The sequence below is a fragment of the Sceloporus occidentalis genome, unplaced genomic scaffold (assembly GCF_023333645.1).
Source record: "Sceloporus occidentalis isolate IW3139 unplaced genomic scaffold, rSceOcc1.0.p SCAF_4, whole genome shotgun sequence".
Lineage (NCBI taxonomy): Eukaryota > Metazoa > Chordata > Lepidosauria > Squamata > Phrynosomatidae > Sceloporus > Sceloporus occidentalis.
Window position 1 is genome coordinate 94,274,512 of NW_028316984.1, and position 21,761 is coordinate 94,296,272.

The 21,761-nt window shown below is 40.8% G+C and overlaps 1 protein-coding gene across 20 annotated transcripts in view; it reads left to right on the plus strand.

Moving 5' to 3' along the window:
* BRSK2 (BR serine/threonine kinase 2) overlaps nt 1-21,761 on the plus strand; it is a 535,565-nt gene that overhangs the window by 12,326 nt on the left and 501,478 nt on the right. The gene's annotated exons all lie outside the window — the stretch shown is intronic.

Below are 21,761 nucleotides of genomic sequence, written 5' to 3' on the forward strand. Positions count from 1 at the left end.
GAGAGATTTGTAGCACCTTTGGGACTAACTGAAAGAAAGAAATTTGTAGGATGAGCTTTCGTAGACTTCAGCCTACTTCCTCAGATACATCTGAGGAAGGTTAGTTTCAAAGGTGCTACAAGATCTCTCTACATATAGAAATACAGGTTGAGTATCCTTTACCTGGAATTCCAGAACTCAGAATTGTCCACATAGGTGTCTGAGATAGTAACACTTCTGGGTCCTGATGGTTCAGTGTACACAAATGTTGTTTCATGCACAAAATCATTACAAATATTATGTATAGAATTACTTTCAGGTGATGGGTATAAGGTATATGCAAAAGATAAATGAATTTTATGTGTAGACTTGGGATCCGTCTCCAGGATATCTCATTATTCAAGTACAGATATTCCAAAATCTGAAATCCAAAACACTTCTGGCCCCAGGCATTTTGGATAAGGGATACTCAACCTTTATGAGTTTCAAATAGTTTGGGAATCTGCAACTGCTTCCATGATTTGATGGACACCGGCTGTTGTGCCATGGAAATGTATCATATGACAAGGATTTATTTACTACCTGTGCAGCTTGTAGACCAAGCAGGACTTCTGCTGCAGGGAGATGCTCCTCTTAATCCATGGCCACAGCTAATTTACATACTTTAGTGGAAGCATCATGTGCAAAACAATTTATTCAGAGGACAGAAAACCTATATAAGCTAACCTCTTTGTTAATAATAATAATAGTAATAACAATAAAACTTTATTTATATACCACTTTTCCAGCAAGATCAAAACGGTTTACAGATTCAGTTAAGACAAACATATCATGTCATAGCACAATAGAATTCCAACTACAGATACAAATCCAATAAATTTTTTAAAAAACAATATATAAAAACAGTCGTAGAGTCTATTAGTTGTCAGTAAACATCTTGAGGTAAAACTTCTATTAGGGAATAGTTTTCTTTATAAAGAGTCAGGAGGGTATGTTAGCCGGAAGAGATAAGTTTTCAGTGCCTTCTTAAAGACATCCAGAGTAGAGCTAAGGTGAATCTCTTCTGGGAGTTTATTCCAATGCATAGGAGCTGTTGTAAATGCTCTTTGGTGAGTTGCTACCAGTCTCACTTTGGGGTACTCGAGTAAGAGCTTCCCTCTTGTTCTGAGTGTGCGGGGCGGATTGTGTGGGGAGAGGCGCTCCCTCAAGTAACTTGGGCCCAAGCCATGTAGGGCTTTATAGGTAATAACCAACACTTTGTATTGAGCCCGGAAGCTAATTGGCAGCCAGTGAAGAGATCTTAAAACAGGTGTTATGTGGTCCGACCTTGAAATTCCAGTGACCAATCTGGCTGCAGCATTTTGAACTAGCTGAAGCTTCCGAACCTGGTACAAAGGTAGCCCCATGTAGAGCGCATTACAGAAATCTAAGCGAGAGGTTACCAGTGTGTGTACTACAGTTTCAAGATCCTTGTTAGGGAGAATTTGATTTATAGCCAAAAACATGGCTGTACAATTTTGCTGTATTATTTTTCACTTTCTAGAACAACTCTAGAAATCTTAGGTTGGTGATATTCTAACAGCAAATTTCCATTATAAACCAATATGAAAATTTAGTTTACTATTGGTGTTAGTGCAATTCTCAGTTCATTATTTGTATGAAAAAGAAGAAAAATTGTGGTAAGAATAGTTAACTTCTGGATGAACAATCAAGGAGTATGGCACAGACAATAGATGGCCAGCAATCTGGTTGATGCCCATTAATAACTAGACCTTGAGGTTTTGACACTCTCAGAAAGAAACTGAATGATTTTTTTATATAACCCCCCCCCCCCTTCATAACGACATGCTAGGATTGCAGGTATGATTGTATTTTCAATAAAGTGTTTGACTTTTTAATTTATTTAACTTTTCAGAGCTTAGTAGAAAACTATTTTCAGACATCCATTTAGTAAATGTGCTTCTAGTTGCCTGCACAATTTATCAACAACGGTCTCCCTATCTCCTGAGGCTCTGGCCATTTGTAACACTATGGTTTTGCAATACAAGCTTTCATGGGAGTAAAAAACGAATATATGTTTTTGTGTGCGTTTCAGTACTGTGAGACAAACCCACTTAAGAGCCAGCAGTTTTGCAGGTTTGCTTTGGAATGCCCATGAAAGCTCACAAAAACCTAATTTCTCCAGCAGGTTAATTGCAGTGCTTTCTGATTGGCATACACACACACACACACACGTAGAAAGTTCAGAAGCTGCCTACATGTAGACTATTAAAAGCGAATAGAACTGTGTTTCCTAATATATCAGGTAACTAATGAGGCATCGAGAATTTAAACCTGGTGGAACCTTTCTCCCATTGCTTGGATTTTTAATTTCAAGGGAATAGTCCATGGCACTGACATAAGTGCCAGAACATGCAGACTGCCTTATATTGAGCCATATCATTGTTCAATCTAGCCAGTATTGTCTGCTGGGTTGTGGAATGTTTGGCCAGTGATAAGGGACTATGGAAGCTGTAGTCCAAAACACTTGGAGGGACAAGATTTCTTTAAATGTGCGCCAAGGATAGTCTACAATGACTGATACATGGCTCTCCAAGGTTTCAGGCAGCAGCCTGCCTTACTGAGAGTCACTGGGCTCTAATGCTGCTCCTCTCCAAAGTGCAGTGGTTAAATGCAATGTTAATTATGACCAGCAATATGCTATTAAAAACAAACAAACAAAAACAAACAGAATGTAAGGTTGCACACAGATTTGTATCCACATGGTGGTAATTTTCCAGTACCTTTTCTTCTAGATGCACTAAAACTAGGATATCAGAACAATTCTGTTGTCACCAAAGGAACTGATATGTTTGTATTCTCCCTGATCTAAAGAAAATGATATCTTAGGTTGATTTTTGTATGATTAAGTAAGTGCATGTAACTATGCTAGCAACTGTATGTATTTGAAGCTGAGATGGCAAAGGAAGATATGTGATGACAGTCACATGGTATGGTCACACAGTTTCATATGTAGAAATGCTGTAATACTCTGAGGGGGATATGTTTGCATCTGTCAGACTGTTTTCCTTGCTCGTTCCTAACATCCACACCGCCACCTCCCTGGACCTCTTCAAAAAGAGACTTAAGATTCCAGGTATGCTGAATTTCTGTTTCGGCAAGCCTTCCCCGATGTCCCTTGATATCGGGACTCCCCCCCCATATGTACAACATTATCGAGCGTATCAGCTGGCCTGGTTTTGATGAATGGTTTTAATGTGTATTTTTGGAATGTTGTTATAAGTTTTATTTATGTATTGCAATTTTTATCCTGTATTTTGTATTTGTCATTGCAATTTATACTGTACACCGCTATGATCAACACGGAATAGCGGTCTATAAATAAAACTTATTATTATTTATATTCAAGGTTGTCCTCTCCCCTACTAAAACTCACTAAAAGATGCTGGGAACTAGTGATTTTCACTACCTTAATGCTTCTGTTTAATTCTGAATGAAATTACATGATTTACTGCAATGTATGCGCAACAGAGATAGGCAGCTCTCATATACCCTCCAACTGTCCTGCTTTGACAGGGACAGTCCTGATTAATCTGTCATGACATTTTTTCAGCTGCTTTTAAAATATTCCAATTTCTCTCTCCTCCTCCCACTTCCCCAAACTTGTCCTCAACATACTTCCATTGCGAAAACTGAGTTCAAAGTGCAAAAGTAGTTTGTGTGTAATTAACTCAGCAGGGGAAAAGGAAAGAAGGGGGCTGAATCTTGACATTACATGTAGGCTGAGACAAAAGCAATCTGCTGCAACCTTTCCTAGTTTATGGCCTCTTCCTCATTTAATAACTTTTGCCAACTTGGCAACACTCTGATGTTGCTTAGCCACACATGTCCCAGTTTTCATTTGTGAAATGTTGGTGGGTATGCACTTAGGTGAGGTGCATGCAATTTCTGAAACTCACAGGTGTGACCTAGAGATTCTTTTAGAATCCCATTTGCCCAGGATCACCCTCTCAGGACCAGCAGTATTCTGTTATATGTGCAGAAAATGAGATGGTTTGTTCCAACTTGTTTATGAAATCAGACCTTCTTTGCTATTTCTCATTGTCATTTTAGATATGTGATGCAACATTACTGCCTAAAAATTATCAGAAACTAACCAACAAGTGAAAAGAAACTAAGGCCCTGTACAGACTGGCATTTCGTGTCGACCTGTCGGCGGAGTCAGGGTGCAGCGTCCTGATGCTGACTCCGCCCGCAGGACATCATAATGCCGCATGCCATTCCAGACAACGCATGGCATCATGGCGCATCATTGGCGCTGCATCCAGATGATACAGCGCTGAAGGGGCGCCATACAGCTGCACTGTTGTTGCTATGGCACCATTTGGAGGATGCGAAAAGGAGTCACTTTTTGCGACTCCTTTTTGTGCCCTCCAGAGGCCGAATCGGGGCTGTGGTATGAGGTTGCCGCAGCCCCGATCTGTTCAGGAAAGGGGCAGCTGCAGGCTGTCCCTTTGGGGTGGTCTGTATGGCCCCTAATTTTCATATTTCTACACCATCTTATCAGGATTTCTTCCCCCAGACATTATGTTAGGTTCTCATGTAAAGATATCAGCTTCCAAATAATATTGTTGCAAATACCCTTTTGATTATGTAAAGTAGCTCTTTCTTTTAGTCTTATTTACTTAACTCTTTTTAAAAGTATCACTGACTGACTGACTTAAAGCATTATTAACTATTAACAAGTGCTCATGGAGAAATAAGTCTTGGAGTTGAGTTGTCAAAAATTAATGATAATATTGTCTTTTGTGTAAAGGCATGGTTTGTACCTATACTAAGACTTACAGATTGATCTGAGAAGTGGAAAATCAGCAGTTGTTCATTTTGGGGAAGGAATGGAAGGAAACAGTTTTAATTCAGCATACCTGGAATTTTTGCAAAAAGGGTTTGGCCTACATTTTTGGATCTTGATGAGTTACATTTATGCTATTTCTTGCTGTTTATCTGCTTAACTTCCATATTGGCAAACATGCAGGTACACATTAATAGAATCATAGACTGATAGAATTCAAAGAGACCACAGGGGCCATCCAGTCCAACCCCCTACCATGCAGGAACTCACAATCAAAGCACTCCCAACACATGGCCATCCAGCCTCTGTTTAAAAGCCATCAATGAAGGAGACTGTACCACATTGCGAGGCAGTGTGTTCCACTGTCAAACAGCTCTTACTGTTAGAAATCTCTTCCTAATGTTTAGGGGGAATCTCTTTTCCTGCACTTTGAATCCATTGCTCCATGTCCTAGTCTCTGCCACAGCAGAAATTAAGCTGCTGCCCATTGGATCACAACACATCATATTGGATTGCCAGGACGGGCAGCAGAAGAGAATTTTACTCTAAACATTTAGGTAGATTTTCTCCCCTACTGGCCATGTGCTGCTGCTTTCAGTTGCAACATATCACTTCATTTTTTGCCCTGCACTAAATATAAGGATGTGTCTGAGTAATCAATCCATTGTCTGTTTCCTCATTTCACAACCCTTGCTACTGGGTTTTTGAAGCACTGTTTCACTAGTGTATTGCACAGAGTGAGAGAAGCCAGGCAACAGCTGGGAATGGGTAGTGATGGGTGCCCAGGCATTGAAGTAGGACTGGGCAAATATGTAACTTGTAGGTTGCTTACAATCCTAAGGTCTGCTTCCCATCGCCTGGGTTATTTCTTTTCCTGAATAATATTAAAAACATACTTTTGTTCCAAATTGCTGTGCTAGGGAGCATGGAGGTATTTTTTTTGTCATGTTCCCCTCTTTGGCCATTTTAGGGGGGAGGGAAACCAGATAGAGATTTCTGTGTGACTTCCTATTGTGCAAACAGCCTATCCTAGGGCTCATATGGTCCAGAGGGGACAAATATGTGGAGAAAATACCCCCCATAACCCCTGAAAGGTGTTTGGGAATGTGTGAGGGGTTAAATTATTATTTTTATGCAAGGAGTGTGGCAGAGGTGCAGCCCCAAAGTTTCTGAGGGCCCAATGCAGCCTCTTAGTCTCTGCCAGTTGCTTACCTCTGCTTTAAAGCCACTGCACACACCAAAATCAAACTTCCTCTTCCTTTTGTGTCATTTGCTCAAATGCTTAAACAGTAGCAGAGCTCCATACCATTACTAGTACTTGGAGGCTGCTTGTTTCAGTCATGTGTGCAAATTTATATACCTGCAATTAGACAGAGTTAAAGTTAGACTGTCCAGATAACCTGATCATGAAACAGTGACTTGGCTTAACGTTCTCCACTATCACCTTGAAGCCCTTAGGTCTTTCCATCTCCCTTCCCCATATTCTCAAAAGAGGAGGCCCATTTTCTTGGGGTATGGGGTATGGTTAGTTCAAGCACTGATGCACAACTGCATGTCTGGTTCTTTGTAGAGGAGAGAAGCATTGTGATAACTATCAGTCTCTGTCCTATAGGAGGTGACTTTTGTTGGTCCAACTGTTGAGTAAGTAGCACACTCTCAGTGAACACTAACAGGCTCTTAATTTGCCTCTCTTTTTGGTTTGGCTTCCAGTTGCTGCACTTTTTTTTTTGTTTTTCTCCTTAGAATACTGCCTCCAAATTGAACTAGAAAGTGATGCAGTGTGCCAGATTCATTACTCTCAAGTCTGCTTTTTTCCTGAAGGGAGAGAGGGTGGGGAGAGACACATTTGGCTCCTTTATATATTGGCTGCCTTTTACAGAAGAAGTAATATTAAAGGTTTAAGGAAGAACTTTCATCTATTGCTATCATCCTAGTTCTACAGTGCTGACTTTGGTCACCCCATTTAAGTCAGTAATAAGATGACAGAGTATATGTGAGCTATGTTTCTTTTCATTGTACCACCTGTGGAGGGATATAGTCCATTTTTTCACCCATGTAAAAGTACTGTAAATATGTAAAATGTATCTAAAATGCATAGTATTAAAGAGGGACCATGGTCCAATTGTCTATAAATTTAAAATTCTTTTGGTTTCACTCTCAGCTGTGGCACTGATAATCTGGCTCATCTTGGCCGATTGTTACCAGAGAGCAACTATTTCACCACTATTTTAATTAATAATTTTTTATTTATATACTGCTATTCCAAAGATCATAGCGGTGAACAGCAAGTAAGCTAATTAGCAAGTAAGCTAATTTGCCCCCAACAGTCTGGGTACTCATTTTAGCGACCTCGGAAGGATGCAAGCCTGAGTCAAGCTTGGGCCCTTTTGCTGGTCTTGAACTCGCAACCTTGTGGTTTCGAGTGAATGGCTGCAGTACAGGCATTTAACCACTGCGCCACCAGGGCTCCATTTTGTTTGTTCTCTCACAAGTCTATTTTTTTCTGGAAAGGTGAGCTAGCAATCGTCTTAGAAGGTAGGATTGGTACACTTGAAACAGCCCACCAAACCAATCTTTGAAATAAATGAGCCGATATGAAATATTTAATGCTCAACCCTTCTGAGATTCCTTATCTAATCAAAGCAACACAGTATCACATTTGGGTTGTCTATGCAGGTATCTGAAATTTTGAGTGTCCTTCCCCAAGAAGTACTTCTGCCACTACTTAAACAACTTCAACCACCTTCTTAAGCAGTAACAGGACCATTGTTGGTTTTAAGTGTCTGGCAGTAGTGGATGATGGCATGGCAGTGAGGTGTCAGAGGTGCTCTTGACTCTTAAAGGAATTAGCCAGGGTTCTGAAAATATTTCAGGGGCACAGCTAATCCTGTAGGATAGCTCTGTTAAACTTCATACTGGAGTAGATTCACCATCCCGCTGACCCGGGACCACCAGCCACCATAGTGACTGGGTATCACATTCCAAAACCAAACCACTTCTGTCACACTCTTTTTCCAAAGGCTGTAGCTAAATCCATAGAACAACTGACACCAGTGAGTTCCAACAACACCTGTGTGTCTTTAATTCATTTTGCTGGTAGGCAATTTCATTAAGATTTTGGTGCACCCATCTAGATACTTGTCCTTGCACCTCCCAAAACCTTAAGATCCAGGGGATTCCAGGGGATTTGCTGTGGTAAATAGCCCAACTTAGTCTGGAACCCTGGCAGTGAATGTTCCCCACCCCCTGGGGCTCCCAGTTCTAATAGACTCCACCTGTTAAAGCTTTATTGCATTAAAGAAAATACCTTCTTTTTACCTTTTCAAATTAATCCTAAAGATTCCTGTGCTCCCTTCCCCCTTGTGTTCAGAGAGAGTACAGGCTGAGTATTGCTTATTCATAATTCTGAAATCTGGGGTACTTCAAAATAAAAAAAACTTTTGAGCTACAAGAGAAGCATCAAGTACATACATGGACTATATTTTCAAGGCTAGAAAGAGATGGGACTAGAGAGAGACTGAGGATCTGTGAAATGGTGGGAAGCCATGCCTCCTGCCATTTTCCTCAGTCTTTCCCCAGCCTCATTATGTGTATAGAAATACAAAATATTTCTGCTCCTAAGCATTTTGGATAAGGAATAATCAACATGTATAAGGACAGAAAGTAATTTTTGCTGCCCCCCCCCCCCCCCAAATCTCATCAGTTTTTCAGTTCCCTCTACATTTCACTTTTCCTCTTTTTAGAAGGTGAAGCAATCTACTGCACAGCCTTATTGCAGGGAGTGCCCACATAAGGTATCCCTCTTTCCTTTCCATCTCTGGGATAATTTTCACAAGACATTACAGTTATATTCCCGATTTGTTGTATTTTCTCAGTACAGCACAATTTCTGAAAAGCACTGATCGCATATCTGTTGCTCCCCAAATATCTTGTGTTGGCACTTCCTTGCCTTAACTGAAGGATCAGAAATTATTCCCTTTGTACTCATCTGTATTTGGTATATGCAATTGTTTATGGGTCTGCTCGCCGGAGAGGTAGCAGCCTGTTCTCCAGATGAATAGAGGCAGAGATGCAATAAGAAACAGTTCTCTTTGTACATTTGAGCTAAATTACCCCAACTAATTTATGCTCCAGAAAGGTTTATTCTTAAACTCAGAGAAGCAGTTTGCAGACATATATAAACATTTCCTGAACAAGTATGCTAACAGAAGTATGTCTAAGTATTTCAGCAACTTCACACTGCCAGGGTTTTTTTGCTAACAAAATGGCATTTCCATTTAAATGGGCAGAAAAGAATTCTGGTAGAGACCCTTGAGAGCTGGTGCTATTTAGAGCAGACCAGGGAAGAGAATGATATGGCCCTTGGGTGTGTCCCATGTGACCCTTGCCTCCCAGAACTTCCATCAAATCTCATATATGTCTAACATCTCCCCCATAAAATAAATAAAAGCAGCCACCCCAGCCCAATTTGGAGGCCCAAAACAGCCCAGAACCACTTTAAAAATAGTTTTTGGAGGCATCCCAAAACAGCAGAGCCCTTCTCCTAGAAATGCCCCGAAAGTGACAGGGAATTATGTGAAGTGACTTTCAGTTTCCCTAAATGGCAATCAGAGCAGTGCAGTGCCGCTCTCCAGGTCTTGGAGGAGCTCTAAATGGCCCTTTGAATGCAGCAGCATGCCCACCCCAGATAATTCTAGGATTCATGTATTAAAGCTTTGACTCAATATAAGGCAGTTTCAAACATCTTTCCACATGTCACAGAGTGCTTCAGCAGATAATATGATGGCTGATCAATACCATCTCTTTCCTTATATTCCACTGTAATTTAGGACTTCATACCTGGTGCTGCCATCCATACTCCAGGTTCAGACAGGATCATATAGAGATGTGGTTTATCCATTCATTCTTAATTATGGAATTCACTTTCTCTGCAGAGTGCTCAAAGTCTAAGATCCAAAATTTCTGTAGATGCTGTTATTTTCATTTGGGGAACTTAGTATTGGTTGGTCTTGAACTTCAGTTGTTTGAACTATTTCACTTTTTTGTTTTATAATATATTTTATTTTAATGGAAATTTTAAATACTTTGTCAGCTTTATTGCATGACTGTTTTAATCTGTTATCCTCTCCATGATGGGTCCGCTTAGAAAGCAAATGGCATTAATATGCTAAGTAAGGCATTGGCTCCTTTTAATCCCAGTGGATATTATATGCCTGTGACAAAAGGCAGACTCAGGTGTCCTGTTCTCCTCTTACTTATAGCTGTTTCCATTAAGTATAAACAATTATCTTGCTGTCCTTGCTACCAGTACTTCTAGAACTTGAAAGTCTGTGTTTAAGTGTGTGTTTTCTGAAGCTAAGTTTGTTTCCCCACCACAAGGAGGTTTAGGAACTATGTAGAAATGCAGTTCTAAGCTTGAATTTTACTGTAGTTTGCTCTTTTGGCCTTTGCCTAATGGGCAGAGTCCTTAAAGTAGCAAGAAACAAACCTACCACCTATTCAGCTCTGTTGTATTTTCATTTGGCATGTTTGTTATGCATCCTCCTGGAGAGGCATGAAGTTCTCTTGCTACGATAGGATTTCCCTGACTGAACTCTGAGATAAAATTCCCATCTGTCTCAAAATTCTGGAACAGAGAGTGGAATAAAATCTGCTTTCAGTGTTTGCAGACTGAGATCTCAGCCTTAAGGGAAGCAAGAGGGTCAGGAGCAGGAGGGAAGTAAAGTTGTCTTTGCTGTGTTCTCCATATGCTGTCTCTGGGAGTGTCACAGCCACTAAGGAACAACAGGATCTGTATATCTATCTATGTGTGTGTGTTCTCTAGGCATGCCTACGTAATTATGGTCACACAAAGACAAAGCTCAGTATTATTTTGAGACTTGGCAATGACACACTTTGTAACCCAGTTAAACACAGCCGTTTGTTTAGCTAAAAAGGGCATGGCCATGAGTGGTGCAGCTTTGGAGAAGCTTTATGATTAGCTGCTGAAACCTGGATTCCTTTCCCATGATTTTGGAAGCTGCATTTAAACAATCTTGTTTCAATTTAGAAAATAAGAAACTGGGCTATGTTCTCTGGAATAATTACCCATAACTTCATTTAAACCAGTGATACTTCACCGTATGTGAGAATTTAACTTATGTTTTCCCCATCGCTCATGGTTTGCTGGTGTTTTCTGTAGCCCTTCTAATAGTGCATCTGTTACCTGATCAAACACTCCAAATTCAAAGGGGGCAGTCTTGATTGATAGTGGCTGTATTCTGAATGTTCCCTAATTTTACATCAGGGATTACTGCCAAGAGTTAGAAAATAGTATCTCTAGCTTGAAATTCTTGAGGAGTTTTTAGGCAAAGATAGATATCAATAGTTGTTTGGTCAGTTGTTTGCCAGCTCAGGTATAGTGGTTGCAGGAGGCAATGGAGAAATGGAGAAAATTCTGCTAGGGTAGCAAAAGAGCAGCAAAGTCACTCCAGACCTGTTACTACACATCAGCCAAAGTAGACAGGGTGGATGTATCACTCCTTGGGTAGGGGCAGAGCTCGATGCCCCATTGGCTACAACAGCAGACTCTTAAAATGCGGAGAGCATTTCAGAAATTCCATCTACACAATAGGATTGTGTCATTGGTCATCTTGGCCTGTGACTCTCATTCTCAAACTGTGGAATCTCCCTGCTTAGGACATAAAGACCTTGTGCCTTTGTTGTAGGTCAGGGAGAGGAAGATCCCCTGCCCCCTTCCCCCATTCCTTCATCTGTTATGTTCTGTGGAGCCGTGATGTTCTCAAATGAGGATATCCACTTAAAGTAAGGGACAGCTGCCAACTCTACTGCTGTCTCTTTTTTTCTGGCAGCTCTGCATGTTTCCTAAACCCTAGATTTCCTCCCTGTCATGGCCCTAATGATTTCAAAGATTTGTCTCTGGTTTTAGTTTGAGAGGATAATTTAACCTTGTAAATTCTGGTTTTGGTTCTTACTGAGGTCAGATGCAAGCCCCTGGCAAGGTTTAGCAATGAATACTCTAGGGTTGGATCAGATTTCCTCTGCAGTGAAGGTGAAAGGCATATCATCAACTGATGCGTAAGAATTCACTGCAGATTCACAGGAGAGTCACTAGGTACAATTAGGGGTGGTTCCCACTTGCGATTTACAACACTTTAAAATACACCGGTATCAGTTAAATCGATTCAAAATAACCCTGGTCTTATCCCGCGTTCTGAATCGCTTTTTTTTCTTCGTTCTCATTTACCAATCGATTCGCTTTAAGTGATCCGCTTTCGTTCCTATTCAAATAAAACGGTGTATATATAAATCGGTTTTAGCCTTATTTCGTTCCCACTCACCATTTTGGGGCTGTCAATCAAAGCAACGTCATCATAACGTCACTTTTAAATTTCGCGGTTTGTTATAAAAGAACCAATGAGGAGGCGCTTAAAGTGCCTATGAGTCCTGCAATTATTCGTGGGGAAGGATGGTTGAGGGAGAGAAAACTGCCCAAAGCACTTTTGCTGCCTTGGAAGAAAGACCCCAGGCTGGGGGAGGCTTCTGGCAAAGCGAATTTGGGGAGCCCAAGCTGTTTCCAGAGAAACTATGGGGATGGGTTTTGCAGGACAGCATCCCCTCTTCATGTCTCCCAAGACAGCCAGGGAGAATCCCTTCAGAGAGCCCAGAGATCAATGAAGGAGGCTGCTGGAAAAGCAGGGAGGGAGCACTCTTCCCAAAGATTCTCTTTCCAGGGTTGGAGGAGAAGGCAGATTCCGTTTGAGAAAGAGAGGGAGAAAGGCTCTATCCCCCCCCCCCCATTGATCAGAGCCCTTCCTTGCCTGGGCGAGATCAGATGCCTCCTCGCGAGGAGGCTTCCCTTCCCTGCCTGGGCGAGATCAGAGCCCAAGCGGGCAGGGAATGCGTCTTCGAGAGGAGGCTTCCCTTCCTGCCTCTCCTCTGTTAGAAATGGGCTCTCCCCACACAGAGGGGAGGTTGCAATCCACCGGGGGAAGCCTTGTAGTTCTTTGGCAGATGCAGGCGCTTGAGCAGCCGGGACTTCAGGCACTTAAAGCGCTGAAGAGATTAAGTGCCTGTAAACCATTAAAATAATAATAATAATAAATCCTTATCTCTTATTGAAAGACCACAGCGGACAAAGGGGTGAGGGAAGCAAAAATGGCAACAGCCACGACGGATGGGGACAGAAAGGGCGACTCCCCCCCAAGCCAGCCCATCGCGCTCCGCTCCTCCCATCCAGCTAACCTGATTTCAAAGGCTGTCGTTCCTGTTTAAATGCTCCGGTTCCTATCCCGATTCAAGGAAAAAATGTAGGTTCGACCCTTCTATTTTTTTAACCCGTGTTAAATGACGATAACACGGATTAAATAATAAACCGCTTTACGAATCGATTTTATGTGGGAACGATTGCGGGTTACTCTAGAACTGATCTAGAGTTAATTCGGTTTCCAATAGGAACGCCTCACCTTGGATTCGATTTGAATCCCGGCGTATCAACCAGTGGGAACCACCCCTGTGACTACATGAAAATCAGTAGGAATGGATTCTTCCCTCTATGCTTTGCAAACTAGCAAAAGTGGTCTTCCAGTCCTATAAGACTATCACATTTTACTGCATTGCTTTTTGCAGAACATATCATTGCATATAAGAGAATAGACAAGCAATGGCTGGTTTCCCCGAAATAGCTCATTTTTAAAAAAAATATGTTCAGGGATCTCCAAAAGCTTGCTAAATTAGGAACTGAAAACCATAATTATCTGAATAATTAACTATTCTATTAACCAGTAACAGGATTTTGGGTTTTTTTAACAACTGGTGACCATGTGAATAAAAGACCTCCAAGGGACGAAACAGATCGCCTCTTCATGTCTCCCAAGACAGCCAGGGAGAATCTCTTCAGAGAGCCCAGAGATCAATGGGAGAGGCTTCTGGCAAAGCGAATTTGGGGAGGTGGATGGGGAACGCAGCATTTAGACCTCACATGCTCTCAAGCCACCCAGAAGCTGCACAACTGTTTACTTGGGGGCGGCGTCATGATGCTCCAGCAGCATGGCATTTAAATGCCACGTGCCACCAGAGCGTCATGAAGCCAGCTTTCGGCTTTGGAAGCTGCCCCTTCCACTGATCTATTTAGCCCCCAAGTCCCCCTAACATGAACCACTCTGGGTTTGGAAGGGGCATCTTCAAGCTGCCCCTTCCACTGGTCTATTTCAGCCCCAGTTCTCCTTAACATCAACCACTCTGCTTAGGCCTTGCAGATTCAAAGCCATGGCTTCCTTCTTTAAGTCTATCCATCTGGAATGTGGTCTTTCTCTTTTCCTGCTGCCCTCTACTTTATCAATCATTGTTGTCTTTTCTATTGAGTAATGTCATCTCATGATATGGCTAAAGTGTGACAGCCCCAGCTTAGTCTTCATGGCTTCTAGATAGAGTTCAGGATCTTTTCTAGTTCTTTCATAGCTGCCTTTCCCAGACCTAGCCTTCTTCTGATTTCTTGACATCAGTCAACATTCTGATTGATGACTGAGCCAAGGTATGAAAAATCTTGAATTATTTCTGTGTCATTGTCTACTTTAAAGTGATGTAAATAATCAGATTATTATCATTATAGTGTGCCCACGTCATATGCGAGAGCATTATATGCTGCTTTCAGCATACTCTGAAAGCAGCGCTGCTTCTTCTGTTGCTGTGCGGTGGAAGAAACAATGACGTGCTGCGTGTCGCTGCAAACACAAGCCCCATTACTTGTAATGGGGCTCGAGCATATGTGTTTTTTTGTTTTATGCGGGGGGGGGGGGAGACAGGGGGGCGGAACGGATCCCCCGTGTAAAACAAAGGTGCACTGTATTTTTGTTTCCTTATTATTTAACTGTAAACCTGCACTTTCACTTTCTTCCTTACACTTCTGGTGTTGCAGAACACCCCTGGACCTCCCTTCTACAGGGCTCCATCCTGAACCCCAGCTGAAGCGCAGAGCTTTCTGCTCAGTTTTACAGTAACAGAGCATCAAAGGAGGCGAGAGGCCTTGCTGCTTTTCCCTCTTCAGTTCAAGTTTTTACTATTTTCTGCTAGTAGTATGATGTCATAATTAACAGCTGAGCCACTGCATCCCTAGTATGATGTCATCATCTCCATATCTTAAATTGTTGATTTTTCTTCCAGTTTTCCCACCACCTTCCTCTGAGTCTAATACTGCTTTACATATCATGTGTCCAGCATACAAGTTAAAGAGATAGGATGGTAAGACACAGACTTACCTGACTCCTTGCCTGACTTACAGTTTTTCCTTATTCTGTTCTAACAGTAACCTCTTGTCCTGACTGCAGGTTACACATCAGAACAATCAAATGTTGTGGCACACCCATTTCTTTAAGAGCAATCCATAGTTTTTTATTGTTTATACAATCAAAAGCTTTGCTATAATCTATAATGAATAGGCTGATTTTCTTTCGAAGTTATTTGGTGCATTCCATTAGCCAACATATGGTTGCAATATGAATCCTAGTGCCTCTTACTTTCCTGAACCCAGCTTGGACATCTGGAATTTCTCGCTCCATGTATGGTAAAAGTTTTTGTTGTAGAGTTTCAATCCGCACTTTGGGAAATTAATGGTTTGCTAAATCAGGTGAAATATTCTGTTTGGACCACAGTACCATAAGCCCTGTTTGGAACAGCTCAGCAGATACAGCTCATTTGACTTCATCTGATATAAGAGGATAATTCAAGCTTGACCAAGAACAACACCATGGAGCATCACATGCCTGACTGAGAGTGTAGTGCAAGTGGATATGTGTCTGAGGCATAACACCAGAATGCCAGAGCAAAGTGTTATAGAGAGGTGTGTATATTCACTTACAGCCAAGCTAAGCTTCCCTTTCTGGTGATATTGCTTGGACAGAGGTGCTACACCTCATTCAGCAGGCAAGTCCAGCAGGCCAAGTTGTGCTTTCCTTCTATAGACTGCCCTTAACAGGGTGTACTTTCTTTTACAGTAATCAAGGTAGTTGCAGCTAGAAGGAAAGAAAAATAGTAAGTTCCCTGCAGCTGCTCATTCTCTGGCTGATGGATGAACTAGAACGATCCTTCCATCACCAAGATATTCTCCTGGAAATGTATGAGTACAGCCTCTCAGTAACATACAGTCCTATAGGCAATGCAGGGATTCAGAATTTGCTTTCCTGCTCCCCCACCAACCCATCCTCCTTTCTTTTCTGACTATCTTGCCAACTCATTTCCCCAACTTGTCTATTGCCTCCTTTCTGTGAGAGATTGAAAATATTGACAGTACAATTATAGAAATCTCAAGGGCAAATACATGTTTTAAAATGAAAGTTATTTTAGCCATTGCACAGACTAGAAGAAATAGCTTTGATGTTCCTCGTTTGACAGTCCTGGGCTCTGCTGATTTCTGTCGTTTCTTTCCTTAGGGACATTTGTCCCTGATCTCTCAAACAAAATGTCACTGACTAAGCTATGTTTATATGATGTGGTGTGTTCTGCCTATGCAGGATTTGTGTGTCAGCCATTGTTATTTATGTTGCTGTTAAGCTCACAGAATGGTATCCTATTGTTTTAACGATGCAAAGTGGTAATTTTCTAATAGAAAAAAAAGGTTTACCATTTTGAGGGAGAAGATGGGGAGAAGAGCTTCAAGTGAAGCCCCCCCCCCCCCCCCCCCGGAACTAGCAGGAGACATTTAAGAATGCCTTGCATTTTATTCATAGTCTTCTCCAGATGTCCAGCAAATGAAGATATAGACAGATCTAGATCAATAAATGCAGACATTTAAAACAATATCAAACTCGATCTGTCAAGACAGTCCCCCCATACTCTTGATTCAGTCAGCTTTGATTTCCAAAATTGTTGCTCTGAATAGATAAGAGGAAGGAAGGTGTCAGTGTTAGTGGTTACTTATTAAAGGATTAACCATAACATTGCAGTCGTATTTAAAGAGGAGCTTGTTTGGGAATTTGGGAACAGTAAAGCCAAAGATTTATGCCCCCCCCCCCCCTTTTGAGCAATTGGTGGTAGAATATTACTCACCAGCAAAAGCCCCAATAGTATGACGGGCCATGAGAGTCATCAAAATTCTTGATCATTCTGTTAATTCTTGATTTTTTTTCCACATGTTAGATTTTTTCCGCAATAGTGTCCAGCCTGCAGAGGGCTCCCATATAGCCTGGAGCAGCTACAGTAGGTGCAGTGGTCAAATTGAAAGTAGATTTGTCATCCTGAACAATGTGTCCATTGGCTGACTCACCCTGGGTACCAGCTGTGAAATATTGTGCAATATTTGTGGCTGTACACTAAGTAGGTTGAACGACACCTTGTATGTCAGATCAAGTGGGCAATCTGAAAGCCTTTTGCTGGAAAAGGACACTTAGAATAATCTCACTTCTCCATTAACACACATGGGAAGAATTCCAAAGCCCATCTTGGGTAAGGCCAGCACAAACCACAAATAAAATCTGAGTTCCTCAGGTAAATGCAATGGAACACTTCCCAGAGTCAGCTGGAATGTCTTGCAGTGCAAGCATTTTTTGTTTGTTTGTTTGTTTTGCTAGTGTACTGTTTCTCTGCTTCAGGTACACCATGATCTGCAGAGGATGATGGGCAGATAGCACTGCCTTTTGATTGGGAGTTTGGTTTCACTTTGGTTTCAGTATGGTGATGCATGCCAGTTTCTAGATCATTTAATTGCTTTTCTGCTCATCACAGCTCCCAAAGTGTTAAAGAAAAGAAACAATGAAATGCATAAGCAATTCTTTAAAATACGTTGAAAACTATTATAAAAAACAAACTTTAAATAAATTTTAAACACCAAAGGCCACATGGTATAAAGCAATTTTGACTGCCTGACGGAAGCTTGAGGATGGAGCCACTCTGTACATCTAGATTATGAAGAGAGATAGACTATATTTTGATCAGGGAATATAGGTGAATAGTTTCCTCAGTGCTGTGCAATGTGCAGGAATTTGGAAAAATCCAAAATATTCAAGCCAAGCTAATTGTTACAAATGTCCCAGAAAAATGAGCATTGCCATTTTCCAAAGGGCACCAGTTTATATATGCTTCATTCCTTTCCTGTATAAGGCTTTGGGCTAGTTACATCATGTTTCAAATCAGTAAACAAAACATCTAAAAATAAAATGTGTTGAACAGCAACAAATTCTCAGTATAATTAAAATTAGGGTGCACATTTAGATTAGACAGAGTCTCAGTTCAGAACAAAAACTCTTGAAGTCTCAAGTCTATCTCAGATTCAGAGAATGTCAACAAAGGCAGTCAGTGTTACGACTGGCAGGATACCAAGTTCAGAAATCCAAGCTTCAGTAGTTAAAACTCAGAAAATATTTATTAAGAAACTATAGATCTGGTCCAGAGACTTTTCATTGTCACAATTGAATAACAAGCTTTAACAGTGCCTAATTTAACCCTCAGTTAAATTTAATGTGTCAAACAATGGGATTTATGTAAGTGTTTACTAAGTTGCCATTGGTTCCATGGGTCTAATTTAGTAGGGACTAACAATTGGATTTATGCTTAAGGGAGTAAAGATGTCAACATCAGGTGATATCACCTAATTTTCCCTCTTCTTGATTTTTTCCAGTGTGGTTGTTATGTTTCTGAAGCAGGCACTGAAAACATATATGAACATCTCATTGTTTCATCATATAGTATTAGTTACTGGGTGATGTTGTTATTGTTGTGTGTCATTAAGTCATTTTTGATTTATGGAGATCTTATGGTCCTGACGATCATAAAGTCGGAAGGTTGATAGTTCGAGGCCTGTGTGCTGCATGATGGGGTGAGCTCCTGTCACTAGTCCCAGCTCTTGCCAGCCCAGCAGTTCGAAAACATGCAAATACAAGCAGATAAATAGGTACCACTTTAGTGGGATGGTAACAGCGTTCCATGCAGTTATGCTGGCCACATGACCACTGGAGTCGTCTTTGGACTGCCCTGGCTCTCCGGCTTAGTAATGGAAATGAGCACCACACCCTACAGTCAGTTACGAGTAGAATTTCATGTCAAGGGAAATCTTTACCTTTACGGTCCTATCATGGGGTTTTCTTGGCAAAATTTATCTCTTGGGGGCAAATTGGCTGTTTTTCCAGAGGATACTATAGGATGCAGGGAGGAGATGTTTCCACAAGTATTTGGGACCCAGGCAGTGTTGTCTGTTTTGAGGGCAGACAGTCACATTGGTTGCTTCGCCGCTGGCACCAGTTCTAAGTAACACAATAGTTCTTGCTTCTGTTTCTACAGTCTTCTTTGGTGTGAAGCATGTGCATTGATGTGACACAGATGCATAAAGGCTAGCAAAAGCAAAGTTTGAGGCTATGTGTGATTGAATGGATAGAGACTTTAAAAACTGGAGCAGTAGGTTTATGTTTTTCAGTAGTATGGGGAATAAGTGCTACTGGCAATGTTGGTTATCAGTTTCTTTATAATTTCTTGTGAAGGAAGCAGCAGCAACAGGTAACTGACTGTTAATAGGTAAATGCAAGAAGATTAGATTATTGCTAAGTAAGAGTAACTTTATCAAAAAAGGATCTTTGATGTTTGTTTTAGTAGAAGAGTTTTTGTTTAATTAGAAGTGAAAAGGAGAAATAAAAACAATTCTTCTAGAAATAATTAAATTGATGTGGAAAACTGATCTGTGTGGTAGAAATATTATATATTACATAGCATTCTTGGAACTGGAATAATAGGCTCCTGGAGATACTGTTCTAAGTCTTTAAGTCTTATACCATCTGATGCTTTAGAAAGGGACAAAATGAATTAATATAAAAAGTATTGTTAGACTAACTGAGATGTCAGACTAACTGGGCAATGATTTTTGGGATCCTCCCCCCATTTTTTGAAGATGTGGACATGTTTGCCCTCCTCCAGTCTGCTGAATGCATGTCTGACTATCACTGGCTTCTCCTTTCCACTGTATAACAAACCCCAGGAGAACATGGTCACTTCCACCTAAGGATCCCACCACTTACACCCCATTTACAAGGTAATCCCTGTTGGTTAGGATCAGATCTAAAATAGCTGATCCTCTTGTTGCCTCTTCCGTCTTTTGGACAATAAAATTGTCTTCAAGGCAAGTGAGGAATTTGCTAGACCTTAAAGTTTTGGCTGAGTTTGATTTCCAGCAAATATCCAGATAGCTGAAGTCACTCGTCACTACTACATCTCTGCTTTCTGAGTATGTGGTCATCTATTCTAGAAAGGCATCATCCAGTTCCTCAATCTGACTTGAGGGTCTGTAGTAGACTCCCACACTGACATTCCTTTTGTTTCCCTCTCCTTTGATTTTTATCCAGATGCTCTCCACCTAACTTCCTGGATCTCTTCACAGGTGTAAACATCCCTGACATATAATGCTATTCCTCCTCCTTTCTTGTTTGGCCTATTTCTCTTAAAAAGGTTATACCCATCTATTACTACATTCCCCTTTCCCTCATTTTGGAAAGCAAACCAACATTTTCCCCACCATCCCCAAGTTTGTACTGGGAACATGTATGAGGAATTAAAGCTGAAAAACTCTGTTGGCCCCTTCCTATGATTTGCTTCTCTGAGAAATTAGAGTAATCCAAATGGAGAGTTACTGTATAATGAAAGTGTCTCTTTGCCATGACTGCAACAGGACTAAATTGATTATCATTAAACTCTTTGAAGTGCAGTTCTCCTCCATTTTGCTAAGCTTGTATCCTCAACATTCTTTTCCTTTTTGAAAAAATTGAAAATTCGCCAATTTGTTTTTTGTATGCATCATTTTATGGTTTTCCCTCATCTTTTCCTCTCAAACTTGAACAACTGTGATAATGTGACCCTCCTGACACTTGTCCTGGTGGGACACAGCAAGTACTACCCACCTGTTCTCTTTTGAAGTTTTGTGATCTGAAGAGGTTCATTTGCAAACCAAAAAGACTTTGATCATTGGCCTCACACAGTGGGATGAGTGTCCTAGACCTTTTCATCTCTTTGATGGAGACAGCTAGTGGACTGGAGCTTTAAAGCAAGACCTGCTCATATTTTGCCACTATAATAGCCTTTTTTTCATGCCCTGAGTGCCCTGGAACCCCACTGGCTTTTTAGTGAAATCAAAACTGGCTCAGCAGTTGTATAATCACAAGTTGTGTGCAAGTTTAATTTAAATATACAGCATAAGACAATTTTATGAATCATGAAATACCGAATACAGTGTAAATCTTCTAAATTGTTCCTGTAAATTACCCTCCTTCTGGAATGTGCCAGATGTTCTTTAATTTCTTGTACATATCTTGGACAAACAGTTTAAATAGATTACTACTACTACTACTATTACTTACCTGCCTTTCCCCATGGATTGAGGCAGGGAACAATATCAGATTAATATACAACATATATCAGTTAGAAACACACAACATTAGCTGAAGACACACAATATCAGTTTAAAACATACAACATCAATTTAAAAGAACAAATAAGACAAATACATATTAAAATAATCAATCTCTATTTAAAAAATCATAATTTCACAGTTTAAAAATCATCTGGATAGGCCTGCCAGAAGAGACTTTAATGCTCCTTTAAAATTGGACAGCATTTTCAGCAATAGAGATTATCAGAGCTTGAAAATGTTACTCTTTTTTGGAATACCTCTTCCCAATACCCCAGCTAATGGCTATACTGGAGAGGAGATTGTGACAGTTATGGTCCAAAAAAGTAACTCCCAAAAATTCTGGAGATTCATGACTGTGAGAGAAATTTTAAGTGGAAATGAATTACTGTTATGTTTATAACTTGGCAGTTAAAGAAATGTGTAGTACTTCTCGTTCGGTCTTTCTCCCTCTCTCATCAAATAGCACTTTAATTGTTTAAAGTTATAAAGATGACTGAGAGCCCCTGTTTCAATGAAGAAGCAAAAGGTGCCTCTGGCACTGGTAACAAC